The following is a 22,317-nucleotide window of genomic DNA, read 5'->3' on the forward strand; positions in this document are numbered from 1 at the left end:
CAATCACAAAAGGACAAATACTGTATGACCTCACTTACATAAAAAGACAAGAAAAGGCAAATATATAGAGACCGAAGTTTATTAGTGATTACCGGGAATGGGAGGGAGGGAGAAAAGGGGGGGGTTTGATGGTGATGGAAAAAATGGATTGAACAAGGGTAGTGTTGCACAGCCCATTATTGTAATAGCTGTCAATAAATTGTACACCTGTAAAAAGTTGAATTGGAAAAGTTGTATGATAGATATATTTACAACAAAGACACACACACAAAAAGTAGCTGCTGAGACTGCTTATGTACAACCAAAAACCTCATGGTATTTTGTTCTTTGGTTAAAGGTTGAGGGTCATGGTTTCATGGGACATCCCAGTTAACTGGCCTAATAATGTGTTTAGTGCTTCTGTTCTACCTTCTGGTTTGCTGCATAGTGTCTGAAGTCTTAAAAGCTTGCAAGCAGCCATCCAAGGCATAGCGATTAGTCTGTATTCACCCAGAGCAACAGAGGAAGAAGGAGAGTCAGGAATAAGAGGATATAAAATATGTGGCTAATTGCCTCCATGAACAACTGCCTCCTTAGCTATGAGACCAGAAGAACTGGATGGTGCCTGGCTACCATTACTGAACATTTTGATGAAAGACTCTGTGGAAGAATCCTGATCAAAAGAGGGAAAATGCAGAACAGAATTTCAAATTCTCATGGACTCCAGACTTTTTGGAGATGGAGGTTGGATGAACCCCTGAAACTATCTCCCTGAGATAATCTTTAAAACTTAAACCAAAAATATCCCCTGAAGTCTTCTTAAAACTAAACAAGAATCTAGCTTAACTAAAAAAAAATGTCTGCCTTGAGCATTATGCTCTTTTAAGAACTATATATACTGGATCAAAGTGACAACAGCAACTCAAAAGACAACTTAAAGATAGGAACTTCAGGGGGCAATAAGTTTATGTTAATAGGGGAGGAACAACTTAGAAAAGGAGAGTGAGAATGGATGCACAACTTGAAGAATGTAATCAATGTCACTGAACTGTACATGTAGAAACGGTTGAATTGGTATATGTTTTGCTGTGTCTATTCTCAACAACAAAATTTTTAAAATGTGTGTGTGTGTATATACACAAGCATACAATAATAAAATAAATAAATACAAAAAAATACCCAGCTGTCTTAGTTATCTAGTGCTTCTATAACAGAAATACCTCAAGCAGGTGGCTTTAACAAACAGAAATACAGTTTCTCACAGTTTAGGAGGCTAGAACCCGATTTCAGGATGCCAGCTCTAGGGGAAGGCTTTCTCTCTCTGTTGACTCTGGAGGAAGGTCCTTGTCTCTTTTGAGCTTTTGTTCCTGGGCAATCTTCACGTGGCTTGACATCTGTGTTCCACCTGGGCCACCTCCCACCCTTAACCCCCCTCCTCCATTAAACACAACTGGGACAAACCAGAAGCCTCTGTTGTGAGTAATTTGCAGAATGGAGGAGTCGTGACTGTTCCTAACCACAGCCCTCGGCCCCCTGAGGATGTGCAAAGGAAATAAACAACCTGTACCTGCTTTTCGAAAGCTCCTTCATGCCTCACTCCTTATTGCCAAGGAAACCAGCCACAGGAACAGTACACACCAGAGAGAATATGCCTAAAAGATAAAAGGAGTGATCATTTCCAGGCTTCAAGGAGAATGGATTTAATTCTGTGTGTTCAGACTGTCCTCCCCAGACCTAGGACATGGGGGACTGGAGCACACAGCAACCTGGGCAGGCCTCAGTCCAGGACAAGGTGAACAGGACCCACGGTGGGAGTCAGGAGCCCCTCCATCTCCAGGGATGCTCCTCCTCCCTCTTCCTGGGAAGGAGCCATCTTCACTGGTGTCCCCAAAGCAGAGTGACCTTGTGAAGACTGTTAGGGGAGGGTCTGGGGCTGGAATCCTGATCTGAGGCTGCTGTGCAGCCGAGCTGGCCAAGGCTGGCCTTCCCACCCTAAGTACGCAAAGGAAGGGCTGCCCACCCCGTCTCCAGGGGTGCTCTGGTTCAGAGCCCAAATGAAAGCTGTATGATACAACCTTAGAGCTGTGTGTGAAGACCATTCTCAGGTGCTCACACTCCTGCTTGGAAAAGCTCTCTCTTTCCTTGTACCTTTAAAGACAATGCCAGCGAAATGAGTGTTTCCGTGCTGTAGATCTCACTGTTTGGTTTAGGATTGGTTGGTTTCTTCACTTTCTTCCTGCTTTCATTCGTTCATTCTTTCTCCATGTTTTTTACTGGATACCTTCTACACCCCAGACGGTATGCTGGGTAATTGACATGCATGATTTCTAACTCCACAACAACCCTGGGAGGTGACCATTATTATCACTGTTTTACAAATGAGGAAACTGAGTCTCAGTCTGAATAACATTCTCAAGGTCCTATAGATAAAAAGGAGCAGAGTCAGGATTCAAAGTGTGATTGGTTTGGTTCAAAATCCTGTGCTCTTTCTACTTTGCCAAACCAAGTCCCAGTAGGACCTTTGGCTCTTTACAGTCCTGAGAACCAGCCTCTATGTTGTTGTCTTCATTGTTCTTATTTTTTTTTAACATCATTGGCTAAGTAGCAATCATTTCTACTCCCATTTCTAGGAAAGGACAGTATCAGGATTTGTTTTACTGAAATGCCTTCAGCTTTCATGGGGGGTCAGTATAAGCTTTCATGGGGAGTCCTGGGTGGTGCAAATAGTTAAATGTTAGACTAATAACCAAAAGGTTGGCAGTTTGAACCTACCCAGAGGCATCTCAGAAGAGGTGCCTGGCAATCTGCTTCGGAGCGCAGTTCTACTCTACAACACATGGGGTTGCCGTGAGTTGGAACTGATTGCACAGCAACTAGTGGTTTTTTGTTTGCTTGCTTGTTTTTGGTAGAAGGAGCGGCCACATTAAGAGCCCCCTGCATCCTCTACAAAAGCTGCTGTTGCGGACACTGCCATTATTGTGGAGGGTCCTGGGGGAATGATCCGGTGTGCTAAGTTTCTTTTAGAATTATCAGAACAATGATGCCTCATTTTTCTTGGAGGGAAACAAAGCTGGCTCCCCAGCACAGGCTGACTGGTCCAGGAACATGGACTTGAACAGGAACAGGGTTCATCTCAATTTGAGTAGCAGAAGGGAGCACTCCAGCCCCAGCTGGTTTGTGCTTTGCTGCGTGGGTGTGCTTCCTATGCATTCCTTTATGTGTTGGACATATCTTTTATCGCTCACCTCATTGCTTTGTCTGTTACTGTGGCCAGCAGCTGTGTGCCTGTGTAGCCTGATAGTATTTCAGCTGCACCACGTATCTCTTACTTTCTCTTGGGGCTTCTCTCTCACCACCCCATGGGGCCCTTGGGGCACGTATGCAAACCAGGGACTATGAAGGAGTTCAAACTTTTGGGGCAATCCTTGAGCAATGGGGGACAGGAGCCAGTGGACAAGTATTTCTTATGTGCAGGTGGACAATTCTGCAGTATGTTCTACATGGTTCTTCACAGTATCCTCAATGGGATCGAGCCCCAGGTGCCCAGAGCACTAACCAGTTCTTCAACACATCCTTGGATTGGCTTTCTCTTTTAGTTTACTCTTCCCAGTCTTTACATTCTTTCTCTAAGATTGCTTTCCAAAATACTTACCTGCACTAAGCCCTTCTCTCATAGAAACTGAGCTAAGACAGTATAAATGATGGGTGAGCAAATCTATCATTTGTTCTCTGAGGCTGGAACTCCGTCCTTCAACCACCCTAAGATGCAAGTCCAGAAACGGCGGTGCCCTAACTCCTCCTGTCCAACAGGGGGTGAGGGCCCGGAAGCCCCCGCATGTGCGGTGCGTTCGGTGTCAAACGTCGCTGAGGTGGCTCACCCCATCCACGCTCCCCGCTCGCTAGCTCAGAACTGGCACTGGCCCTGGCGGCCGCCGACCGTGCGATTGGACTCCCGTGGTCGTGGCCTGCGCCTCGCGGCATGAGCCTGTGACCTGTGTCCAGATTTGTACGATTCTTGCTGACCTGCTGGATCTGTACCCTAAAGTGATTATACAGTTATGTGTGCATTTAAAGTGATTGTGTACCAGGACTCAGAATCCTTGCAAGGTTTCTCTATTGTTGACAAAAAATTACAAGGAAAAATGTGTTTCCTGGAGTAATTGTATGTTCCTTTATTTTTAATCAATGAGAATTCTTAAGCTAATATATTAATTGTGAATCTTTTGGTTAAAAACGACAAAAACCAGTAGGAATAGCTCAAGTTTTTTTTTTTTTAAAAAAAAAAAAAGGGAAGGAGGGTGATTTATTAGAATAACATACCTGGAAAGGGCAAGGACATGTGTTTCAGGCATGGCTGCACCCAGGAGTTAAGTGATGTCATCAGATTGTGTGCTCTTCCTTTCTCTTTTCTTTTATGTGGTTGTGTTTTCAGACACCACTACCCGTCTGTCAGTTTGTCATACTGTGGTGGCTTGCGTGTTGCTGTGATGCTGGAAGTATTTCAAATACCAGCAGGGTCACCCATGGTGGACAGGTTTCAGCAGAAATTCCAGACTAAGATAGACTAGGAAGAAAGATCTGGTGATCTACTTCTGAAAATTAGCTAATGAAAACCCTTATGGATCACAACAGAACACTGTCTGACTTGCTTGCTTTGGACATGTCATCAGGAGGGATCAATTGCTGGAGAAGGACAGTGTGTTTGGTGAAGTAGAGGGTGAATGAGGGTAAGAGAGACCCTCGGTGAGATGGATTGGGACCATAGCTGCTGCGATGAACTTGAACATGCCGGTGATCATAAAGATGACACAGGTCCAAGCAACGTTTCATTCTGTTGTACGTAGGTCACCATGAGTTGGAGTTGACTGGACAGCAGCTATCTGTCTAGATCTCTATTTTCAAACACGTTCCATTCAGGTGGTGGCAGGCTGGCTCCCAGACAGCTCTAGGCTACATGGTTCTTGTAGCAGACACTTATGGGGTATTAGAAGGATGGATGCCCTTTCTTCCTCAGCATCCATTTCCATTTTCCCACAGAAGACTAACTGCAATTACCTCAATCACCTGCCCATCTAGGGAAATGAGGTGCTTGGAATGCAAGTCCTATTCATCTGTCCACTTTGCCCTCCCTAGTGTGTGCCATGTGTCAGGCACTCTTTGAGGTGCTGGGGCTACAGCAGTGGCAAAATGAACAAAGTGGCTCTTGCTGGGGAGCCACACAGGACTTGACCCAGGACCACCTCATGTATTTTCCTGGCTGGAGCTTTCTGGATCATGCTGGAGTATAAATTCAAATCCCAAATCCTTGAGGCACTGGCTATTAAAGATTCTCACCAGAGACGCTTTTCTTCTCTTTGGACAACACAGACAGGTGTTTTGGGTTGTTGTGATAGATGTTGGGCACATTTTTCCAGTCTTCCTTTTTGGGTGTAATCCTTCAAGATCCTAGCTTTTTGTGGGTTTCTCTGCATCCACTCCCACCTTGTATGGCCAAGCTAGTTGTAACTCCAGCACTCAGTTTTCTCACATTAGCTTCATTTTTGGCTCCTGACTACTTCTCTTACTTTTTGTGAGCTCAGCTATCCATTTGAGAGAGTGTCCGTTATATCTGATCTGGCATCAAAAGGTGTTTTCCAGCCTACCATGCTGCTTGCCAGTGTTGTTTTAAGCAAAATAGGCAGAAAATAAGCCAACAGAAAATACCACAGAGCAATTCTTTCATAGGATTTTTTTCCTTATAGAATATATCTTTCTCCATTCTTACAAACTTCTCTCACTGCCATCTTGGGGAAGTCATGTATTCCAGAAGTGAGATAGGACCCCATCCCAGGCCTGCCGAGGATTCTGACAGATAAAACACAATGGCCCCATTCCTCTTGCCAGTGATTCTTTAAACATGGACAGATGGTGACTTTAGGGGAAATCTGCTGGGAGTGCTTAAGAGGAATGTTCTTGGCTATAAAAAGATACATAAGGAAGGGAGCAATCTTTCTTATTTTGCAGGACATGGCCCTTCCTCACGGTATGCCTGGAGCTGTGGCTGCCATGTTGTAACCGTGATAAGAAGAGCCAAGGATGGCACAACAGAAAGATGAGAAGAACATAGGTTCATGATGATGGTCTTTCACATCCAAAGTAACTAACCACCTTACTTTGAAGATGAATAATAAAATTATTTATTACTTATTGCTTAAACCAGTTTTTTCTTTAAATAGCCCAAAGCATCCTAATTTGTGCATATACTTTGTTCCCTCCTACAAAATTCTACCATCATCTCACAGGGAACCTGACCTTGTCAGGGGAGAGATGGTTAACATTTCTTGTGCATTCAGTGTGAGGCAGGCATTGTGCTATGTGCTTTACCCACATAATCTCATCTGTTTTCTCACAATTCACTAAAGTTGCAATCACATAGTTGGAAATGGCTGGATAAGGCCTTTGAACTCAGGTTTGTCTGACTTGAAATCTCCTGTCTGTGCTTAACACATCCCCCAAGGTACATTCTTAGGCAGGTATGATGGACTTGAGTGCGATATCTATAAAGTCATGAAATGGTAGGATTGGTATGAACCTTAAAGATCATTTGCACCAAACTCCACCCACCAGTTGGGTATATAAATACATTCAACTGCATTCTCTTGTTTGAACCATTTTATGGCAGACCTCTGAGAATCTCCACATCTATTTTCCAAGCAGCCATGTACAGCGTGTGCAGCAGATGGATCACAGGGGGCTGGGGCAATTCCTTAGAGCCCTCAAGTCTGCTACAGCTCCAAGGGATGGAATCATGGCCCTTGTTGTTGTTGTATCTTAGTTGTCTAGAACTGCTATAACAGAAATACCACAAGTGGATGACTTTAACAAACAAATTTGTTTTCTCACAGTTTAGGAGGCTAGAAGTCCAAATTCAGGGTGCTGGATCTAGGGGAAGGCTTTGTCTGTTGGCTCTAGGGGAAAGCCCTTGTTTCTTCAGCTTGGTTCCTTCCTCCTGGTTTCTTGGAGATCTCCATGTGGCTTGTCATCAGTCTTCCCCCATCTCTGCTCTGCTTGCTTGTTTAATCTCTTTCATATCTCAAAAGAGATTGACTCATGACACACCCTACACTAATCCTGTCTCATTAACATAACAAAGACAGCCCATTCCCAAATGGGATTATAACCACAGGCATAGAGGTTAGCATTTACAACACATATTTTTTGGGGAACACATTCAATCCATAACATGTTATTTGCCGTTGAGCCGGTTCTGACTCATAGCGATCCTATGTACAACAGAATGAATCACTTCCAGGTCCTGTGCCATCCTCACATTTGTTGTTATGTTTAAGCCTCTTGTTGCAGCCACTGTGTCAATCCATCTCATTGAGTCTTCCTCTTTTTGCTGATCCTCTACCAAGCATGATGTCCTTCTTCAGAGACTGGTCCCTCCTAATGTCTAAAATCAGTGAGACAAAGACTTGTCTTCCTCTCTTCTAGGGAGCATTCTTGAGGCATTTGGCAAAAATTTCTTTTCCCAGTCTTACTTTACAATCCCCAGGAGGGCTCTGCAGTTCTCTTTTCATGCTTGACTCGTGGGAAGAATGTGGTCTGCTCCTGGCCATCTGTGTAGACTTGGACAATTCACTTACCTTTTCCAAGCTCCCATTTGCTCCTCTGTAATAAAGAGAAACACCTTTGCAGTGCTGTTATGAAAAAAGGCTCATATATGTGAAGCTTGGCACACAATGAGCACTCAATAAGTGGTAGATATTATCTTCTGTGTACCAACCGGGATTACCTTGCTATTCTTCATACTTTTGAAAATAATTGCAATTATAATAATAAATAGGATAAAAATGGCAATTAGCTCATTTAATTCTTACAATAACCCAATGAAGTTTGTATTAATATTGTTCCATTTTACAGAGGAGGCAACTAAGGCCCAGGGTCACAAAGCTAGCAAGTGGTAAATCTGGGATTCAGTCTCACATTAGCAGTTTCTCCCAAGTTGTAAACTCATCTCCCCTCCTCCCCCAATGATGCCACTCTCCTTGCAACCCATTCCTTTTCTAACTCCCACTTTCACTTTTCCTTACTCACTGGGTAGGGCAGCATCTGTGCAATCTTTGCCTTGCCCTATACCCTCAATGGAGCCGTACTGGTGCAGCAGTTAAGAGCTCAGGCTGCTAACCAAAAGGTCCACCAGCTGCTCCTTGAAAACCCTATGGGCAGTTGTACTCTGTCCCGTAGGGTCGCTATGAGTTGGAATCAACTCGATGGCAACAGGTTTGGTTTTTTGGTTTGGTACTGTTATGGATTGGGTTGTGTCCCCCCAAAATACCTGTCAGCTGGGCTAGGCCATGATTCCCAGTATTGTGTGATTGTCCATTTTGTTATCTGATGTGATTTTCCTGTGTTGGAAGTCCTGTCTTTATGATGTTAATGAAGTGGGATTAGCAGCAGTTATGTTAATCAGACAGGACTGAATCTATAAGATTAGGTTGTGTTTTAAGTCAATCTCTTCTGAAATATGAAAGAGAGAAGCAAGCGGAGAGACGGGGTAACCTTATACCACCAAGAAAGCAGTGCCAGGAGCAGAGCACATCCTTTGGACTGAGGGTTCCTGCCCAGAGAAGCTCCTAGACCAAGGGAAGATTGATGACAAGGAACTTCTTCCAGAGCCGACAGAGAGAGAAAGACTTCCCCTGGAGCTGATACCCTGAATTTGGACTTTTAGCCTCCTAGACTGTGAGAGAATAAATTTGTCTTTGTTAAAGCCATCCACTTGTGGTATTTCTGTTATAGCAGCACTAGATGACTAAGACAGGTAGCTTCAAAGTAAGTAATGCAACCTCTTTCCACAGCCCTTCCTCTTTCAAACACTGATCACTAGGATGCTTTCCTACCCTCCTCAACAACTTTAGGTCCTGGCTCATAGTTTTCTTTCCCACTCGTCTCTGCAGTCATTCCCAGCTACTTTAGCATCCATGTACTTCTAACATCATAGCTACTAACCTTTCTCGCCTCCAATTACCTGCATGGTTTCTACCCCCATAGGTTTCCCCATTTTAGCCACACTGGATTTAAAAATATCTGCTCATTCCCATTGCTTCTCCTTCTTTTCCACCTATGTGCCTTTACTCATGCTTTTTTCTCTGCCTGAAATACCCTTTTGCCTCTGTATTTGTCAAAATGCTAAATATCCACCAGGGCCAGCAGAGATATCAACTCTTCCATGAAGTTTTCCTACATCTTTGCAACTAGATGTGATCTCTTCCTCTTTTGGATTCTGCAGAGTTTTGTTTATGTTCTCCTATGCCACTTTTCATCCTCTGCTTTGGCTAATTTTACTTGTGTATTTGTCTTATTTCTAGTGAGGTCCTCCTAGCATCTGGGCACTCTTCATTCTTTCAACAAATGCTCAGGGAGCACTTACTATGTGCCAGGCACTTTGCAAGTCTGGAGTTATAAAAAGTGAATAAGATAGGCAGCATTGCTCCAAGGCAGTGCCTAACCCAGTTCTTTAACACAGAAGGTCCTCATTTATGAAGGAATGAATAATTAATTAAAAACATGTATATATATTTTTAATGGAGAGAAGGACAAAGAAGAAAACAAAACGAAACAAAAGGCCACAATCTCCCAGCCTAGATAACCCCTGGGAAAACAAGAATTTGGCTATAAAGTCACTGGTGATTGACAATGCTCTCGACCCATCCAGCTTTCAAATGGGATGTATGTATGTAACATTTTTGGGGGAAACGGTGAATGTGGAAGACAGAGAAACCCTCTCTTGGATGTGTGGAAGCAGAATGTGGGTTTCCCATCTTCAGAATGCTCTCAGCCCAATTTCCCTGTATCTGTAACAAGCAGGCATTAACTAACAAAATATTCCTGGAATCACTGTTGCTGCTGGAAGGTGCAGAGGGCCTCCAAGTTTAGAATCATCCCCATAAATACTTAAGCTGTAAGTACGAAGTTCCACCAGATGGCGCTAAACTATAGCTGGAGCCAGAAGGGATTTGGATCTAGCAACCAGACCCAGAACTCCGTCAACTGCTCAGTGGGGTTATTTCATGCAATGGGGTCTCAGTATCATCACTCCTCATTTTGTAGGATTGATTTTTTTTTTTTACACTCCACTTACTACTTTATGACTGGAGGTTTTACTGTGCATGTGTAAGTCTAGATCATGTAAATACTACAGAAAGGAACAAAAGGAAAGCCTCTCTCCCCCAATTCTGCCTCCACTATTACTCCCCCAAAACTGTTAACTGCCTCTTGTATTACTTCTGGGAAAAAATGTCATGTAGATACCCAAATACAAGCATCTACTTTTTCAAGGTCCCTGGGTGGTACAAGTGATTTGTGCATGGTTACTAGCGGAAAGGTTGGAACCCATCTAGTTGTGCCACCATGAGTTGGAATCAACTCGACAGCAGTGGGTTTGGTTTTTAATATATTTTCTCTCTCTAGTTTTGTATATATTTTTTAAATAAATAGAATCATACTATGCCCACTGTTTGGGACTGTGCTTTCATACTAACAAGTCTCAGAGATATTTCCATACCCACATACATAATCATATTCTTCCATTCTAGTCATATACCATAATTCATTTGACCACTCCTGTGTTTACAGATATCTTGTTTCCGGTTCGTCGCTATTGGAAACAATGCTGAAATGAATACCTTTGATAAACATTGTTAAGAATATCCATAGGATAATACTGTCAAAAGGAGCCTTGGTGGCCCAAATGGTCAAATATGCTCGATTGCTAACTGAAAGTTTGGTGGTTGAACACACCGAGCAGATCAGCGGGAGAAAGACCTGGTGATCTGCTCTTATAAAGATTACAGCCTAGAAAACGCTATGGGGCAGTTGTACTCTGTCACATGGGGTTGCTACGAGTCGAAATCCACTCAAGGGCACCTACAAAATAAATACTGTCAAATTGGCCTCCGAGAATGTTGCACGCTCACCAGCACTGATTATAGTGAAACGTTTACACTTTCGTGAGTTTTGTAAGCGAAGCATGGTGTCTTCTTGTTTCGATTTGCATTTTCTTCAATTATAAAGGCGGTGGACTACGTTTGCGCGTGCGTTGCTCTGAAGAACCTGAGCTTTGCGCGCCTGTCTAGGGAGAAACCCTACAGCGGTGCCCTGACTCCTCCTGCCCAGCAGGGGGCGCGGGCCCGGACGCTGCCGCATGCGCAGTGCGCTCGGTGTCAGGCACCGCCGAGGCAGGTCGGTCGCGCTTCGCTCCCGGCTGTCTGCCGCAGACCCGGCGCTGGCCCTGGCTGCCGCTGACGGCGCGATCAGTCTCGGGCGGCCGTGGCCCGCGCCCCGCAGCATGAGCCTGTGAGCGAGCGCGGGGCCGAGCGGGAGGCAGCCGTGGCCGAGGTAAGCGCGGCGCGGCCAGGCCAGGAAGAGCTAGGGTGCCGGCTCGGGCCTCCGCGGGCAGCGGCCGCCGGGGAGCGCAGGCCGCGCGCAGTGTCGGTGCCCAGAGGAGCCGTTGCAGGCCCAGGGGCTGCGAGAGGCGACGCCCCCTCTTCTCCCTCCGGCCGCCGGCCGCCTGCAGTGGTTTTCCGCTTTGGGAGCGCTTTGATTTCCTTACACCCCCCACCCCTTGCCTTTCTCATCTGGCCCGCCCCCACTTCCCAAGCCCTCGATTCCCACCTGTTTCCCTTGCCCACTCCTACCCCCAGAAGGCTCCTTTCGTTTTTCCTGGGACCCGGCAACTTCCGTTCCCCGCGGGACCCACCCGCCGCCGTGACCGCTCCGTTCCTGCGACTTCTTTTCCGCGGCTACAGGGATGTGTTTCCTCCCACGGGGACTTCCTGTGGCTGTGCTGTGGCCCGTGGCATCGGGATGCGTGGGCAGGACTTCGTACTTTGTGCCCAAACTTAGGAAAAGGACTAGGGAAAGTGGCAAAGGGCATCTTGGCTCTTGGCATCTGCTTGAAGCTCAGAGGCATTTGGAATTTTGGTGACGGTGGGACCTAGATCCCCATACACAGTTTGAGACTCAAAGAATTGTATGGTTTAACTCGTACTGGGAAGTGCTAATCTGGAAGGGTCCTTGGCTAATTTGTCAAAGATGTTGTCTTGAAATAGAAGTATGTTCAATTCTTCTAAGTCAATTTACTGCTCTAAGTACTTAAACTATGAGCTTACTTTAGACATGTTGTCAGGAGGGACCAGTCCCTGGAGAAGGATGTCGTGCTTGATAAAGTAGAGGATCAGCGAAAAAGAGGAAGACCCTCAGCGAGACACAGTGGCTGCAGCAGTGGGCTCGAACATATTTACTATTGTAAGGATGGCACAGGACTGGGCAGCGGTTTTGTTCTGTTGTACATAGGGTCAGAACTGACTCCACCGACGTCTAACAACAGCAAGAAGTACTTAAGCTAGACTTGGATTATAAATTTCAGGGCTCAAAGGCTACTCACAGTAATAAAATATATGATTCAGCTGCCATCATTCCTTACTTCCTCTTACTTCAGCCTCCTGATTGATTGTGTTGGTATGAATGGATAAATTTGTGTCTGTCAAGCTATGCTGGCTTTGCTAATTGAGGAATGAAAAGGGATATCTAATCTAGGCTTTTAAAAGTAATCATAGGAGTCAGCATCCATGGTGGTTAAGAGTTCAGGCTCTGGAGCCAGACTGCCATTGTCTGAATCTCAGCTTTAGTTGTGTTAACACTAGGCAAGTTATTTAGCTTTGCTGTGTCTCTTTCCCTGTCTATAAAGTGAGGGTAATAGTTTTGTCAGATAGCACTGTTAGGAAGAATAAATTAGCTCACATGCATAAAAGTGCTTAAAACAGAACCTGGCATGTAGTAAGTGCTCAGTAAAGTTTAGTTACTATTTGTTTAATGATATTATATTATATCATAGGAGACCTGGTGGTACAGTGGTTAAGAGCTGTGGCTACTAACCAAAAGGTTAACAGTTCAAATCCACCAGCCACTCCTTGGAAACCCTATGGGGCGGTTCTACACTGTCTTATAGGGTCGCTATGAGTCGGAATCGACTCGACGGTAATGGGAAAGCCGTAACTTTAATTATAAAGAATTCTGTCAGGTGAAGCAATAAATCGTGGATTTTTCTGCTTTTGCTGGTATTTGGTGCTTTGTTTTTGGGAACAGGTGGGTTAGGTTCCAGTGTAGCGGTGGCCCCGGGAGTTCAGCTGTGATGACTTCTCTAAAAACGTTAAGAAGACAAGAGATTGGGACTTAAAACATTGGATTAAGTGGATTGTATATAGCCTGAAACACCCCGGAAAGATTACTCAGGCGCATTTTCAGAATAAATAATTCCAGGAACAGAAAATGCATCTCATTCTGACAACAGTTGGGATTAAAAGATGTTTCCAGTGACTCAGTTCTTGACAGCAAGCCAGTGTTTTGCAGGGACAGGTTTGATGTGTCATGGATTGAATCGTGTACCCCAAAAATATGTATATCATTTTGGCTAGGCCATGATACCCAGTGTTGTGTGATTGTCCACCATTTTGTCATCTGATGTGATTTTCCTGTGTGTTGTAAATCCTATCTCTGTGATGTTAGTGAGATGGGATTGGTGGCTGTTAGCTGATGAGACCCACAAGATTAGATTGTGTTTTAAGCCAATCTCTTTTGAGATATAAAAGAGAGAAGTGAGCAGAGAGACAGGGAGACCTCATAACACCAAGAAAGCAGTGCCAGGAGCAGAGCGCGTCCTTTGGACCCAGGGTTCCTGCGCAGAGAAGCTCCTAGTCCAGGGGAAGATTGATGACAAGGACCTTCCTCCAGAGCTGACAGAGAGAGAGAACCCTTCCCCTGGAGCCGATGCCCTAAATTCAGACTTCTAGCCTACTAGACTGTGAGACAATAAACTTCTGTTTGTTAAAGCCATCCAGTTGTGGTATTTCTGGTACGGCAGCACTAGATGCCTAAGACAATGTGTTTCAAGGAGGATGAAGTTTATAGGGCTTTGTAATGAAATTCTTGTTTTGATCCAGGTTATGGTATTATATGGAACAGACATTCATTAGTAGTGGACAATTTCTTTCAGTCTGACCTTTTCAGGGAAGAGCAGTGTCAGGGGTTTGTAACATCTTGACAATAGTGAGCATTCACTTTGAAAGGGAAGGCTTTGACTTGTTTCCTTGGATGATGGTTTTTCTTTGCTTCAGCTTGTAAAAAGTTGTGATGGAGGAAGATTTGCTCTGTTACAGAGGTGAGGTGGAGTATCTAGGGTTAGGAGCACTGTCGTTTTAGTCATGGCTGGAAGTAAAGGGGTAAGACTTGGCACAGGTTTGTAAAGGCAGGGATGGAAACATCATGGTGTTCTTTGGATGTGTCTGTGGTGATGGGTTTTGGGAGGGGAAGGTATTCAGGGTGGGTATAGGAAAATTCAAGAGTCTATGGAAGTACCTAGCCATTTTTCACCCCTTTAAAACGCTTTCCAATAGGAAAGAAATAATCAGAGGTCATTACCCTGTAATAACTCAAAACTCAGACCCTGAACAGTGTGTCCGCTGATGGAACTGGGGAGACATTCATTCAGCAAACGTTTACGTTTACATTAAATGGGTTCTAGACATAGTATTAGATGTTGGGACTACTAAGCAGAGGTTAAAAACTCTGCTTATGAGAAAATAGCAACCAATAGAGGAGACAGACTTACAAATAGTTAACTAATTCATGAAATGTGGTGTTATAATAGAAGTATGCACAAGGTGAGGTGGATGATCATAGAGAAGGTTCTTTATCTCCAAAGCACGACTTAGTAAGGGGCTGTTTCTTTTTCCATTTCTTAGACTTTTCCATTTCAGGCTCTCCATGCTTATTTCTTTAGTAGGACTAGTTGTTCTACCTCAACAGCTTGCCCTATCTCTCAGCCTTATTCCTCAGGTTTTTCCTTGTGGGAGCTCGCTTAGCCTGTGTAGACATAGTTCAGAAGTGTGGTAGCATTTACATCTTTGGGGCGTCCCTCAACCAGTGGGAGATGGGTCTCAGTGGATAGATGCCATAGCTTCCTGTCCTTCAAAGAAACAGTTCTGAGGTGTGTTCTACATAGTTCTTCAGAGGGACTGCAATGGGACCGAGCCCCAGTTGCCCAGCTCAGTATGGTAACCAGCTCAGTAATGCACCCTCATGGCTTTCCCTCCTTCCCTGTCTCCTCTCTGTACTCCTTCACTCTGGCTTTCACCCTCCCACCCCCTTTCACTTTCTAAATAAGCTATCTGTACCCAAGTCCTTTTCTCTTAGTTTTGTGAATAGATGAATTCACCAAACTAGGTGGGATTTTCTTTATAGATAACCTACTTGGGTTGACCATCTTGAATCTATGAGTTGATGTCTTTCATCATTTTTGGAAAAACTTAACAAGACAATTGGATTCTCCTATCTGTTTCTACATTTGGTCTTTTGCAGTATCACGTGTTGTATAGCCTCTGGAAATGAGAGTGGAAAGAAAGCAAATAACATCCTTATTATGGTAAAAATAGTTCAGACTCTTTGAAAGTGTCTTGGAGATCCTCTGGGGTCCCCCAGACAATATTTTGAGAACCATCCTTCATGGTTTTGGTATCGAGGATATGCTAGCCTCTGGAATAATTTATGTAAAACTAGAATTATTGTACCTTGAATGTTTGGTAGAACTTCATGGTAATATCTTCTGGGCCTGCAATTTTCTTTATGGGAATATTTTTAAACTTTTGATTCAGTTTCTTTAATGATTATAAAACTATTTAGATTTGCTATTTCTCCTTGGGACTGTTTTGATAAGTTCTATTTTGGGGAGAATTTTTCTATTTCTTCAGAGTTTTTGAATGTATTGGCATAAGTTCATTGACATCATCTTATCTTTTAAATATACACAGCATTTAGAATTATGTTCCCCTTCTCATTCCATAAGGATCCTGCGTGGTGCAAACGTTTTATGATCAGCTGCTAACCTAAAGGTTGGTGATTTGAACCTACCCAGCTGCTCTGTGGAAGAAAGCCCTGGTGAACTGCTTCCATAAAGATTATAGCCTACAAACCCTTATGGAGAGAGACAATCCGATATGGCAGCTTAGTCAGATACACTATGCTCTCCCTCTATAGCAAAGACTTGAGAAACCAAGTGAAACAGGTATGGATGACAATCCTGGAACCCTGAGCATCAAATGGAAGGATAAAGAATCAGATCAAACACCGACTGGAAGAAGAAACTGAACAAAAAAAGTGAACCAGGAGAGATATGGAGTGGAGGTGCCCTGCTAGCTGGCCCAGCACAGCATGGCTATCTTGAGATGAAGCCAGCAGCGATTCTGCTTGAGGAGCACAGGAAGGCATCTTAATGGAATTTCCAGTAGGAGATGGAGAATCTGTGTAGACATACCCGGAGTGAAGCAAGGCAAGCAGGACATAAACCAGATCTATTGAGGGAAAGTACAGGAAGGAGGGTGAGAGCTCCAGGGATTCTGGTGTCCACAGAGCAAGGAGGGAGTCAGATCCAGAGACAGGACAACTCACCAGGCAGTTCCTGATCATTAGGGTGGATGGTACACACAGAGTAACAGATCCATAGAGTGTCAGCAGGAGTTCCCCCACCTGACTGGATTCTGGACAGCCCCTCATCTCCTTGCATTTCGTCAGGGCCAGGTCCCGATTGCTGGCTACCCATGACCAGTGACCAGAGGAGCACGCTCCTCCTCTCCCTACCCTCCTGGTGATTGGTGGCACAACTCCCCCCCGGCCTGTTACCCTATGTGCGTGGGGACCACAGTATAAGCCCTCTCTTCCCCCCATGCAGCCCCATCTGCTGATGTCCCCCTGCTGCCCTGCCCATCTGGCAAGCAGCAGAGAGCTCCCACACCCCTGGTCATCCACCACACTCCTCCCCCCATCTGCCACCCCACCCACCTGGGGAGTGGCAGTGGGTGCTTCTGTGTCCCTGCTCACCCGTGACACCTCCACACCTGCCTCCCCACCCACGTGGCAAGTGGCAGTGAGTGCACCCATACCACTGGTCACCCGCCCACCTGCTGCTCTGCCCACCTGGTGAGCGACAGCATTCCCGTGCCCCTGGTTGCCTGCCACACCCCCCTGCCCACTGGGCGAGTGGCAGTAAGTGTGCCTGAGCTGCTAGTCACTACCCACCCTGCCCACTGCCCCACCTAGCTGGCAAGCACTGTTGCACGCTCGCATGCTGCTGGCATGCACTCACTCAGCCCGCCCACAGCCGCCTCGCCCACCTGATGAACAGTGATGTGCACTCGCCCTGCCTGCTGCTGCCCTGCCCGCCTGGCGACAGGTGGTGAGTGCTCCCATGCCGCCTGACAAGTGATCAGCGGAGCACGCTTGCCCCACCTACCCTGATATATCAAAACAAAACAAAACTAAAAATCAGGACAAAACAAACATTCTGTCAATCAGTAAAATAACACCTTAATGCCTTAATGACAACAGACAGTAACAAATCATATGAAAAAACAGGATAAGAGATGACTCAAATTAGTGAGCAAGATGAAGAGAAAGAAAACCTCCCAGGGGAAGAAACAATAATAGAGCTACCTGAGAAGGAATTCAAAAGACTTAGATTTAGGATCCTCAAAGAGATCAAGGAAAATACAGAAAAAAACGCTAGAAGAATTTAGGAAAACAATACAAGAACAAAATGACAGACACAATAGACAATGAGAAACCATACAAAAGCAACAACTAGAAATTCAGAAGATTAACAATAAAATACCCGAAATAGATAACTAAATGGAAGGACACAGAAGTAAAAGTGAATCAATCAGTAGAAGAAAGAATCAGCAAAATAGAAGAAAAATCCCTTGATACTAATTTGTTTGAGGAACAATCAGAAAAGAAAGAAGAAAAATGAAGAAAGCCTAAGAGTTATGTGGGACACCATCAAGAGGAATAATTTACACGTAATAGGAATTCCAGAAGAGAAAGGGAAAAAAAAGTATGGAGAGAATTTTTGAAGGTATATTGGCTGAACATTTCCCCAAAATCATTAAAGACGAGAAGCTGCCATCTGTTCTGAATTGAACTGTGTTCCTCAAAAATGTGTTTCAACTTGGCTAGACTGTGAGTCCCAGTATTGTGTGATTGTCCACAATTTTGTCATCCAATGTGATTTTCCTATGTGTTGTAAATCCTACTTCTATGATGTTAATAAGGTGGGATTACAGCCAGTTATGTTAATGAGGCAAGACTCAGTCTACAAGATTAAGTTGTATCTTAAGTCAGTCTCTTTTGAGATATTAAAGAGGGAAGTGAGCAGAGGGACATGGGGACCTCATACCACCAAGAAAGCAGTGCTGGGAGCAGAGTGTGTCCTTTGAAATTGGGGTTCCTGCACTGAGAAGCTCCTAAACTGGGGAAGATTAATGACAAGGACCTTTCCCCAGAGCTGACAGAGAAAAACTTCCCCTGGAGCTGGCACCCTGAATTTGGACTTCTAGCCTCCTAGACTGTGAGAGAATACATTTCTCTTTGTTAAAGATATCCACTTGTGGTATTTCTGTTATAGCAGCACTAGATAAGTAAGACACCATCCAAGAAGCTCAATGAACCCCATATGGGATAGACCCCTCCCCCCAAAAAAATCACCAAGACATATCATAATCACACTTTCTAAAACCAAAGACAAAGAATTCTGAAAGCAGCTCATGAAAAATGAAATATCACTTACAAAGGGGCACCAATAATATTAAGTGCTGATTTCTTATTAGAAAGCATGCAGGCAAGAGGGCCATGCGATGACATAATTAAAATCCTGAAGGAAAAGAATTGCCAACCAAGAATCATATATCTAGCACAATTGTCTTTCAAGAATGATGGCGAAACTAAGATAAGTCCAGATAAGCAGAAACTAAGGGAATTTGTAAAACCCAGACAGCCTTACAAGAAATATTAAAGGGAGTCCTTCGGATAAAGAACCAACGCCATCAAACAACAACCTGATGTAAGGACTCACAACAACATCACCCAGATACCAACCCAGATAAAGACTTCAGAAAGCAAATCAAAGCTAAAAAAACTGACTATAGGGAACCAGAGGAGTTAAGCTGTAAACAATGACAACTTCAAAATGAAAAGAGGGAATAAAAGATGTAGTTATAGAACATCCATATGGGGAGAAAGTCAAGGCGATTTCAAGATAGAGTGTTTTAATTTTAAGAGGATTAAGATAAGGTTAATCCTCAAAATACTGAATGATGCAGAAAGCATCAAAATAAGATGGAAGGAATACACAGAGTCACTGTACCAAAAAGAATTGGTGGACGTTCAGACATTTCAGGAGGTAGCATATGATCAAGAACCAGTGGTATGGAAGGAAGAAGTACAAGCTGCACTGAAGGCATTGGTGAAAAACAAGGCTCCAGGAATTGACAGAATAGCAGTTGAGATGTTTCAGCAAACAGATGTAATACTAGAAATGCACACTCATTTATGCCAAGAAATTTGGAAGACAGCTACCTGGCCAACTGACTGGAAAAGATCCATGTTTGTACTCGTTCCAAAGAAAGATGATCCAACAGAATACAGAAATTATTGAACAGTATCATTAATATCACAAGTAAAATTTTGCTGAAGATCATTCAAAAGCGGTTGCAGCAGTACATCGACGGGGAACTGCCAAAATTCAAGCCAGATTCAGAAGAGGGTATGGAACAAGGGATATCACTGTTGATGTCATATGGGTTCTGGCTGAAAGCAGAGAACACCAGAAAGATGTTTTGATGGTTAAGATTGTGTGTCAACTTGGCTGGGCCATGATTCTTAGTGTTTATATCTGATCACTCCCATGATCGAATATGCCGTAAGTAGCCAGTCAGTGGAAAGGGAGTTTCCCTGGGGATGTGGCCTGCATCTGAATATAAGCAGACATTCTGGCTGTTTGCCCACTCTGGATCCTGCAGCTGCCTCCTATTCATCTGACTTCCGGTTCTTGTGACTTGAGCTGTCAGCTTATCTGCTAAACTTGAGATTCATCGATCTTCACAGCCTGTGAGCAGAGCCATGCTCTCTGACCTGCGGATCTTGGATTCACCAGCCCCTGCAGCTACGTGAATCAGGAGAAACCTTGCAGTCTTGCCTGCCGACCTTGGAATTTGTTGAGTGTCACAGCCTGTGAGCAGGAGCCCTGCTCTCCAACCTGCTGATCTTGAGCTTGCCAGCTTCTGCGGCTGCGTGAGTTGGGAGAGGCCTCTACCCTGATCCACGGACTTGGGACGTTCCAGCCTCTACAACTGTGTGAGCTGTTTCCTTGATATAAATCTCTCTCTATGTATATTTATACGCTTGGCTGGTTATGCTTCTGTAGAGAACCCAGCCTAAGACATTTGATACTGGGAGTGGGTGCTGCTCTAACAGATACCTAAAATGTGGAAGTGTTTTGAAACTGAATGGATAGAAGAGTGGCAGAAGCAGAGAATCAGCAGCAGCAGAACGAGGAGACCAGTGCGAGACGGCACTGGAGCCGACCCACGGAGCAGGAGAGCTAAGTACCTGTGCACAGGAGACTTCCTGGTGGAGTGGGGTACCTCCAGGCACTTAATCGGTGGAGCTACAGAGCTTTTGAACACTTGCCCCAGCAGGGCGATGCAGGCATGAGGCCCGAGGGCCGAGAGGCCACAGGAAGCAGAAGCTGAAGAGACAACACAAGAAGCCGAGCTGCCTCAGTCTCAAAAGGTATGGCCAGGACCTCAGGGGTTTCAGTGGGTGAAGCCATGGTCTCTGGTGTTTCTAAGAGTGGAGTTGTCACTCCAATGGACTAGGATAATGGTGCGCCTAAAGCTGAGGGAGCAGAGTTGCTGTCCCAGTAGGCCTGGGAGGTGGAGCTGAAGCCCAGGGCAGAGGGGCCTCTACTCAATCTGGAGAGTGTGGCCAATACCTAGAGTCTGGAGGGCAGGGCTATTGTGTGAATGGTCTCAGAAAACAGAAGATTATTTGCAAAGCCTTGAGAGCTGATATAATGTGTTCCGCTGACTTGCCTGGTGCCTGTTATCCCTTCTTTTCCTCCACTTTCTCCCATTTGTAATGGAAATGTCTAGCTTGTGCCTGTTCTGCCATTGTACCTTTGAAAGTAGATAACTTGTGTTCTAGATTTCACAGATGACGAGGAATTTTTGGATTTTGGACTTGGAGTTAAGACTTTTGCTGTGATATGATGAGATGAATGTTTTGCAGGTTGCAAGGAAATGAATTTTTGGGGGCCAAAGGGTGGAGAGTCATGGATTGAATTGTGTCCCCCAAAAATATCTGTCAACTTGGCTGGGTCATGATTCACAGTGGTGTATAATTGTATACCATTTTGTAATCTGATGTGATTTCCTTATGTGTTGTAAATTCAATCACTATGATCTAATAAGATGGATTAGTGGCTGTTACACTGACGAGGTATACAAGATTGGATAGTGTCTTAAGCCAATCACTTTTGAAATATAAAAGAAGCGAGCAGAGACACATGGGAACCTCATACCACCAAGAACGCAGTGTCAGGAGCAGAGTGCATCCTTTGGACCTGAGGTTCCTGCGCAGAGAAGCTCCCAGACCAAGGGAAGATTGATGACATGGACCTTCCTCCAGAGCCGATGGAGAAAGCATTCCCCTGGTTCTGAAGCCCTGAATTTGGACTTGTAACCTACTGGACTGTGAGAGAATAAACTTCTCTTTGTTAAAGCCATCCACTTGTGGTATTTCTGTTATACAGCACTAGATGACTAAGATGTTTACCTGTATTTTATAGACTATGCAAAGGCATTCAGCTGTGTGGACCATAATAAATTATGGATAAAATTGTGAAGAATGGGAATTCCAGAACACTTAATTGTACTCACGTGGAACCTGTACATAGACCAAGAGGCAGTCGCTCGAACAGAACAAGGCAATACTGCATGGTTTAAAGTCAGGAAAGGTGTGTGTCAGGGTTGTATCTTTTCACCATACTTATTCAGTCTATATGCTGAGCAAATAATCCAAGAAGCTGGACTATATGCAGCATCAGGATTGGAGGAAGACTCATTAACAACCTGCAATATGCAGATGACCCAACCTTGTTTGCTGAAAGTGAAGAGGACTTGAAGCACTTAAACTGATAAAGATCAAACATTACAGCCTTCAGTATAGATTACACCTCAACATAAAGAAAAAAAAAAATCCTCACAAATGGACCAGTAAGCAACATTACAATAAATGGAGAAAAGATTGAAGTTGTAAAGGATTTCATATTACTTGGATCCACAGTCAATGCCCATGGAAGCAGCAGTCAGGAAATCAAACGACATATTGCATTGGGCAGATATGCTCCAAAAGACTTCTTTCAAGTGTTAAAAAACAAAGATGTCATTTTTTTTTTTTTTTAAT

General features: G+C 44.4%; 1 protein-coding gene across 1 annotated transcript in view; it reads left to right on the forward strand.

Annotated features, from left to right (window-relative positions):
- The first annotated feature begins 11,059 nt into the window (after positions 1-11,059).
- Positions 11,060-22,317, forward strand: part of EXT2 (exostosin glycosyltransferase 2) — a 155,138-nt gene continuing 143,880 nt past the window's right edge. Inside the window, exon 1 of the mRNA XM_004387643.1 lies at positions 11,060-11,361. The gene's annotated coding sequence lies outside the window, so the exon portion shown is untranslated. The remainder of the gene's footprint in view (positions 11,362-22,317) is intronic.

This window comes from Trichechus manatus, unplaced genomic scaffold, assembly GCF_000243295.1.
Source record: "Trichechus manatus latirostris isolate Lorelei unplaced genomic scaffold, TriManLat1.0 scaffold00191, whole genome shotgun sequence".
NCBI lineage: Eukaryota > Metazoa > Chordata > Mammalia > Sirenia > Trichechidae > Trichechus > Trichechus manatus.